At 40.3% G+C, this 9097-nt stretch overlaps 1 long non-coding RNA gene across 1 annotated transcript; it reads left to right on the top strand.

The window, feature by feature from the left end:
• The first annotated feature begins 1593 nt into the window (after positions 1-1593).
• On the top strand, positions 1594-4786 carry LOC126993327 (uncharacterized). The gene is made up of 3 exons (XR_007747623.1): positions 1594-1753; positions 3743-3858; positions 4578-4786. It is a non-coding gene; the product is annotated as an uncharacterized LOC126993327 (long non-coding RNA).
• The last annotated feature ends 4311 nt before the right edge of the window (positions 4787-9097 follow it).

The following is a 9097-nucleotide window of genomic DNA, read 5'->3' as shown; positions in this document are numbered from 1 at the left end:
CCGAGGGTCCTGACCCGCCGAGTGAGATCACGCCGCTGGAAATTGACTCAATATGCGACCCAGAAGTAAAAAAGTACTTGGACAAACTCGACACGAACAAATCAACGGGACCCGATAGTTTGTCCCCGCGGTTATTAAAAGAGCTTAAACAACAAATACTTCAACCACTCACTAACATATTCAACCGGTCAGTTCAACTAAACAAGGTCCCGGAAGACTGGAAGATGGCGAACGTAACACCGATTTTCAAAAAAGGAGACAAAAGCGTTGCATTAAACTACAGGCCCATAAGTTTGACATCAGACGCAGGAAAAATACTCGAAAAGATTATTAGAGATAAACTTGTTAAGTTTTTAGAAAACAATAATATAATCTCCGACACCCAGCATGGCGTCAGAAACAAGCGCTCCTGCCTAACGAATTTATTAGACTTCTTCCAAGGTATATATAAGAACTGGGATGCCCACATTCCCAGTAATGTTACATACCTGGACTTTCAGAAAGCCTTCGACAAGGTACCGCACGAGCGACTCCTTAAGAAACTGCACTCGGCGGGCATCGGAGCCAATCTGATCGCGTGGATAAGAGATTGGCTCACCGACAGAAAACAACGAGTACTACTCAACGGGCAGCTTTCCGATTGGCTACCAGTCACTAGTGGAGTGCCTCAGGGGTCAGTGCTGGGACCCATCCTCTTTATCATATATATCAATGACCTAGAATCAGGACTGAAATCCACAATATCGAAATTTGCAGATGACACCAAGGTGGGTGGAGATGCCCTCACAAAGACCGACTGCGAAATCATTCAGAAAGACCTCAATCACATTATCGAATGGTCGGAAAAATGGCAAATGTCTTTTAATGTTGACAAATGCAAAGTCATGCACATTGGGTCCCAAAATAGTAACCATACATCCATCATGAATGGGAGACCTCTGCAAGCGATGCAGGAGGAAAAGGATCTTGGAGTCACTATCAGCAGTGACCTGAAACACGCGAATCACTGTAAAAAAGCATACAACAAGGCCAACATTATGCTCGGGTTCATAGCGAGGAACTTCGAGTGTAAAACACCAGACGTGATGCTATCCTTGTATAATTCCATGGTAAGACCGCACCTCGAGTATGCAGTGCAGTTCTGGGCCCGTATCCTCGAGAGCTATTAACTTTTACTCTTAAAGTTACTATCAAAGTTAATAGTTTCAAATTATTAAGAGTAAAAGCTATCCTCGTCAACTTTGAGTGTAGGTATTAGCAAATCCTGGCTACTATTATCTTCTTCTTCTTCTTCTTTATGGCGGGCTCGTTGCTAAGGACGCCTCCGTGCAAAACGTAAACATCCGACATGAATTTAGTATATATTTCAAAAGAAAAATAAAGAAAAGATGTATAAATGTACAACAGAAACATAATAAATGGCAAACACAAGAAAATACTGAGTTTTGTGGCAGATAGAAGCAGCCTCAAAGGCTGTTTTTACTCCGTCACTCGTCAATACCCGTATCTCCCCGCCTGCGTCACGACTTGCTCTGCTGAAATTACCGCGCCATAACCACGTCATCTGCCCCAATGATCTACGGGCCGGAGAACCAGCGCAGAAAAGGAATAAGTTTAATTGGTCGCCAGATGAAACGGTCTTCTTACATCAAATTCAAGAAAAAATACGTATAATCAGAGGGTGTTATGGGAAGAGTATCACCCCTGAGGATAAGAAGAGAGCGTGGACTGAAGTGGCAGAAGCTGTAACAAGGTTAGTAATCACATATTCATGGTTCAATCAGCTTACAAACTAACCTAACCTAATCAATTGGGTATTTTTTGCATAATAACACAACCACTGACCTTCCAAACAGAACATACCTTTTTATTCTGTATAATTATGAATAGTTTCATTATGACCATTTCTGCCACAACCCCCTCTCCCTCAACAACCTAACATAACTAAACCTAACCATGCCAAACCTGCCCTGTCCTACCGAACACATCCTAACTTAACATGCCAAGTTTGTTGGGGGGGAAGAGGGGGTTGGTATAGATAGTTAAGGCATATTTGCCCTGTTTTCATTCTTTATTTATTTTTATTTGTTTATTCTTTTTTTATTGGGGGGGGGGGGGGGGATGCTAGGCATGCCAGACTATGGACGCTTTTACAAGTACTTTATGTCGAGACTATATGGGAATGGGTAGGTTTTGTGAGAATGGTAAAGTAAGATTAAAATAGTATATTTATAGCATTGGTCAAACAGATTATGGTGATATAATGTTAGATTGGAATGTACTCAAGATAATGAAATTAAGGTTAATGCTTTTATTTTTTTGTTACATATTCACATATTCATGATTCAAGTAACTTGCAAACTAACCTAACCTCGTCAAATGGGTATTTTTGTATACAAACACAACCACAGAGTTTCCAAACAGAACATACTTTTTCCTACTGCTTCACGTGAATAGCATCATCATGACCATTTCTGCTACAACCCCCACTCCCTCAACAATCTAACATAACTAAACCAACTCCTGCTAAACCTGTCCTACCTGACACATCCTAACCTAACATGGTAGGTCCCCAAGTGCCAAACCTGCCCCGTCCTACCGAACACATCCTAACTTAACATGCCAAGTTTGTTGGGGGGGAAGAGGGGGTTGGTATAGATAGTTAAGGCATATTTGCCCTTTTTTTATTCTTTATTTATTTTTATTTTTTTATTATTTATTTTTATTGGGAGGGGATGCTAGGCATGCCAGACTATGGACACTTTTACAAGTACTTTATGTCAAGACTATATGGGAATAGGTAGGTTTCGTGAGAACGGTAAAGTAAGATTAAAATAGTATATTTATAGCATTGGCCAAACAGATTATGGTGATATAATGTTAGATTGGAATGTACTCAAGATAATGAAATTAAGGTTAACGCTTTTATTTTTTTTGTTACATATTCACATATCCATGATTCAAGTAACTTGCAAACTAACCTAACCTCGTCAAATGGGTATTTTTGTATACAAACACAACCACAGAGTTTCCAAACAGGACATACTTTTTCCTACTGCTCCATGTGAATAGCATCATCATGAACATTTCTGCTGCAACCCCACTCCTCAACAATCTAACATAACTAAACCAACTCCTGCTAAACATGTCCTACCAAACACGTCCTAACCTAACATGGTAGGTTCCCAAGTTTGTTAGGGTGGAAAGGGGGTTAGTATAAGAGAGTCAAGTCATATTTACCTGTTATTTTATTTATTCCTTATTTAGATTTTTTGGGGGGGTGGGTGGGTTGGGCATGCCAGGCTCTCAACACTTTTACAAATATTTTATGTTAAGACTATATCTGAATAGGTAGATTTGATGAGAATGGTAAAGTAAGATTAAAATATTATTTTGTTAGCATTGGTCAAACAGTTTCTGGTGATATAATGTTAGGTTAGAAGTACTCAAAAGAATGGAATTAAGATTAATGCTTTGAATTTTTTTGTATTGCTGTATTGTGTAATATCCTCCTACTTAGAGAAAATCATTTTAGAAAAGTAGGTAATGAAAAGTAGTATTTATGGCCATGTTCATAACAACTAAAAAGTTAATGTCTTATGATGCATGTAAATAAAATATTGGTACTGATTTAGCTTTCCATCACAGCATGTATTAAATGTTATTGGAGAAGTTATGGGAAATAAAAAGCATGCCATAGTGAAACGATTAAGAAACTTGCTTCACATTTATACCCTGACAGTGCCTTCCCTGGGAGTGGACCCCGTACGCAGGATGACTGTGAGAGGCGTTGGTACAACGTACAACAAAAATCAAAGCCTTGCATTGCCAAGTGCAAGAATGAGCAGCAGCAGACTGGTAATTTTTTTTAGTTGTTATGTCTTTAAATGTAAAACATATATTAGTTAGTTTTTTATGTGCTCACAGAATGCAGCTATACTGGCCACAATGCCTTTATTTCAGCTTAAAGTTAATAAGTTCATAGCAGTGAACTGCATATTTGATATATAAATTTTTTTAATGTTCATCTGTCAATGACTATCAATCTATCTAAATACCTTGGTTGTCTTCCCCCAGTGAAGGGTTTTAGCCAAGACAGGCACACACTTACTCACACACTCACACTCATGTACACCACTCTCTCAGCTGCACAGCCCCTGAGGGAGTAAAAAAGGCCCTCACTGTATGGGGGATTAGCTGCACAGTTCAGGCAGGGAACTTCCACACCAAGGCCTCACAGCATACACTGGTTTACCCCTGCCCCATCATAACAATGACATTTTCCCCAGCACCTGAGTGCCCCACACATGTGGCACCACAGATACGCAGGCGCCTGCCTATATAACTATGACATTAACTGTGGTAGATAAACTGGTGTATGACATCATAGGCTGCTCGTCTCATGTATTTGAAGGGGTACCAGAGCCATTCAGCATTGACATGATGTACTAGGGATAGGACAGCAGCAACAGTCAAGCAGCAGTGAAATATTGACTGGCCTGTATGTTTTTGGCAAAAACTTTTATATTCTTATTAAAACAATTTATTAATTACCCTTAAATTCATATTCTTTGTAGATACACACTTTATCAGTATTGCTAGAGACCATCCCAGCACATTGTTCATTACTTGTGGAAAAGATACCATTAGCTGCTCCGGCAACAGCCACCGCTTCAATATCTGCTGGCCCTATGACACCAGCCACTGCTTCATCATCTGCTGGCCCTATGACACCAGCCACTGTTTCATCATCTGCTGGCCCTATGACACCAGCCACTGCTTCATCATCTGCCGGCCCAATGACACCTGCCACTGCAAGGATGACAATGAAGCTGCTCCACCAGTCACCACCTACTTCATCGGAGTTAAGAGATGCCTTTCATAGGGCAGCAGTATAATTTTTGATGCTGGGGCTGAATATTACTGCCTCAAGGCTATGATTTTGTCCTTTTTTTTATTACTGAGGAGGTTAGGGTGGAAGGGTGAAAATAATTTGTGCTGTTTTTCGACAGAAATGATTAGCAATTCATTCAAAGCACAAAATTTACCGGAAAAAATTGTGCCATTGTGAGTGGGTTCACTTGAGATTGGGCTCCAATACGCCTCCGTGGTCTAGTGGTCAGCATGCCTGGCTTCTACGCGGGCCCGGGTTCGAATCCCGGCCTGGGCAGTCGGCGTGCAGCTCACCCAGCTGATCATCCTCCCTCTCGGGCTGGTCGATAAATGACTACCTGGGGAAACTGTGGTAGCCCGGATGTCACACTGGCCCTGTGTCCCGGGGTAATGGGCTCCCTCTCACCACAGGCTCAAGGCCCAATGTTACGGAGATGAGCACCGAGGCCACGCGCTGCTATAGCGTATGCCCCAACTTTACCTTTACCTTTATTGGCTCGACTGACAGACATGGCTTTGTATGTCGAAGGTCACTGGTTCAATCTCCACAGCCAGCACTCTCTAACTTGGATTTTTCCGAGTTCCCTAGAGCCTAGATTAATTTCTCGGTGTTAAATGAGGAGATTTGCACTGGCACCCAGTCATGGGTGTTACAAGATGCGTTGTTTCAATCAGGGGCGTCATTTGGCCTTCAAAAGTGGGGGGGACATTAGGGCAGATAGTTTTATATATATATATATATATATATATATATATATATATATATATATATATATATATATATATATATATATATATATATATATATATATTTACCTTCATTAGCTTATAACACCTTTAGGCACTGATCATATTTGCATTTTATGTAGTCTGTGATGCAGGCAGGATATTCATTAGCACCTAATTAGACTCATGCTGCTCTCCAGTGCTCTCTGATGAACTCACAATCAAAGATGTAGTATACCTATAGGGTAGCATTGAGTTGGTAAAGTGTTCACCTAAGTCCGACCCAAGCTGACAACATAAACCTAAGCGTGTTTGCAAGCTGAGTGTTTAGAATATTGGCATAATAATAAAAGATGCTGAAAACTGGATTCCACTACTTTATTGAATATATGAATAATTATATACTGAATTTGTAATGGAGCTAAGATAAAAAAAGCTATGTTTTCAGCGGTCATACCATGATCTCATGAAAATAATTAGGTTGACATATATAATTAATTACTACGTATTTTGGTATGATGACCATTGCACGTTAATACCATAGCTTTGCGAGCATTGAGTAATCTTAGGTCACTTGGTAAAGTGTTCACATAAGTCCGACCCAAACTGACAACATAAACCTAAGCATGTTTGCAAGCTGAGTGCTTAGAATATTGGCATAATAATAAAAGATGCTGAAAACTAGATTCCACTAATAGAGTAATTATATACTGAATTTGTAATGGAGCCAAGATAAAAAGCTATGTTTTTCAGTGGTCATACCATGATCTCATGAAAATAAATAGGTTGACATATATAATTAATTACTACGTATTTTGTTATGATGACTATTGCACATTAATACCATAGCTTTGAATCCAATGATGAATATCTTCAAGCAAGACACAAATAGCAACAGATTGGTCACCAATTCACTCAGTAAACACAATACTCCAGAAAAGTATACACTGAATTCACAATAAAGTTGTTTTTCCACTTGGAACTTTGTAAACAGAAACCAAGTAACCTCGTTTTACTTCACTCATAAGTCATGATGTTCGCGATGTGGTCACCTCGACCTTTCGTTCCTCCTCCCTCACACTGGCAGACGTCTCTAACAAGCTTTCTTACCACCATTATCTCAATATGAATAACCGGCAGCAATAATTATAAATCATATTCTAAATGACATTTCAATGCAATTTTAATGTCATCTTTTTCATTTGCATGTGTGTACCTTTCTGCTACAAATAAAAGTTTTTTTCCCATGTTTTGTTTTCCTTAACTCGAATATTTCACATTTTAATCAATAACAAAGGCATCAAACACTAATTGTATGTTCAAGCTATGTTTATTTTTTTTTTCTGTTGACATAAACTACATCGTTTTCCTTTCGTGCCATTATTTTCAAATGGGTACAGTCTATCACTCCCACAACACCGGCAAGTTGGTAGAATTCTGCTTGCTTTACACGGATCTCCACCCTATCAAGGGGAGACTGGATAAACCTCCCGACTACCTACGGGTCACTGAGGGCGGCCAGAGTTTCCACAATCACCCTGCTTACACTACTCTGGCTTACCCCCTAACTCATCACTTGAACACTGCAGCATTTTTCCTGTAGCCAAGTACCTTTAAGTCAAAATCACTTTTAACCCCGGGGTGCGGGAATGCTCCCTTTGAACTGGATCTTGTAGCTCTCTTCTCACCAAATCAGTCACATACTCCATTCCTGCACGGTCTAATATGTATGTCTTGACAAGTTCACCATCGTTATACAGTTCCAAAGCGCCCTATCAAACTCTAAATTGCGGAGGCGGGCTGGACGAGGAAGTCCGGTGGCCATGTTGATATGGGTCTGGTCTGGGTTTCACTATTAACTTTACTATTAAGTGTTTAGAAGTCCTCGCCAGCACTCTCAAGTTAATACCAAAGTTAAGAGTAGGTATTAGGCTAATAGTTGTTGAGGATACACTTTGAGAGTGAAGTTAATACCAAAGTCGAAAGTTAATACCAAGTTTAGTATTAATAGCTGTCGAGGATACGGGCCCTGGTCTCCCAATTACAGAAAGGACATTGCTCTACTGGAAAGGATTCAGCGACGCGCCACAAAGATGATTCCAACCTTCAGGGCTCAACCGTACGAGGAACGACTCAAGCGACTCAATCTCTTTACATTGGAGAAAAGACGCCTACGAGGGGATATGAGTCAAGTCTTCAAGTATCTAAAAAAGTTCAATAACGTCGATTACTCCAAATTCTTTGAACTGCAAACCAACTCAAGAACTAGAAATAACGGTTTACCCATTCAGTCGAGTCGATGTAACACAGACATTGGAAGGAGTTTCTTTTCAAACCGAGTCATCCGCCACTGGAACAATCTTCCCTCAGAAGTAGTAAATGCGAATACCATCAACTCCTTCAAATATAGAATCGACCGTCATTTCTCTGCGTCGGGAGTAAACTGAATAACGAGGGGCTTCCATCTGCTCCTCAATATCGAGGTGCTTTCATCTGCTCACCAATCCCCAAGTGGCGGTCGAGCAGATTAAATCACCCAAGCGGGCGACCTCGTAATAAGCCAATAGGCTTTCTGTTGCCTGCATTTCCATGTTTCCATGTTTCCATGTTTCCTCCTCCTCCTCCTCCTTCTCCTCCTTCTCTTCCTCCTCCTCCTTCGTCTTATCTTCTGGCAGCGTAGTAAGAAAAAAAAAGTAGCCCTAAAAAATGGTAAACGAGATTATCCACAAAAAGGCCACAAGTAATAAGTTTGGTCGAGTGTTTTCAGACTTTGGGATTTTTTTCTTTATCGTACAATTAACAGCGAAAGGAACCTACGCCAAGAGCTCTAAGCCAGCCTTCAGAGAGATAGATAGATAAATAGATAGATAGATAGGTAGATAGACAGATAGATAGATAGATAGATAGATAGATAGATAGATAGGTAGATCGATAGATAGGTAGATTGATAGAAAAATAGATAGGTAGATTGATAGAAAAATAGATAGATAGATGGATAGATATATAGATCGATCGATAGCTAGATAGATATCTAGATAGGTAGATTGATAGATAGAATGATAGATAGATAGATCGGTAGATAGATAGATATATCGATAGGTAGATATATAGATAGATATATAGATAGATAGATAGAAAGATAGCCAGGTAGAGAGAAAAGCAGAGAGAGAGAGAAGCAGAGAGAGAGAGAGAGAGAGAGAGAGAGAGAGAGAGAGAGAGAGAGAGAGAGAGAGAGATCGTGTTCTCCTGAGTGTGTTTTCACGTTCATGGTACAGAAGCTTTGTCACACTACCACCAGGCTCACAAAACTACCCACGGAAAGGCCCACTATAACCCATATGAAAACACTGTCAACTACGTGTGTACTTGGGCGCCGCAATGTTTGATAAGAATACGGCGCACTGCTGGCTCCGACTGTTGGGAGCCTGCGAGCTGTATTGTCTCCCGTGAAGGTTGTGGCAGAGGAGGCCGGAGGAAA

The sequence above is a fragment of the Eriocheir sinensis genome, unplaced genomic scaffold (assembly GCF_024679095.1).
Source record: "Eriocheir sinensis breed Jianghai 21 unplaced genomic scaffold, ASM2467909v1 Scaffold601, whole genome shotgun sequence".
In the NCBI taxonomy this organism is placed as follows: Eukaryota; Metazoa; Arthropoda; class Malacostraca; order Decapoda; family Varunidae; genus Eriocheir; species Eriocheir sinensis.
Note: the sequence above shows the minus strand (reverse complement) of the source record. Positions and strands in the feature narration are given on the sequence as shown.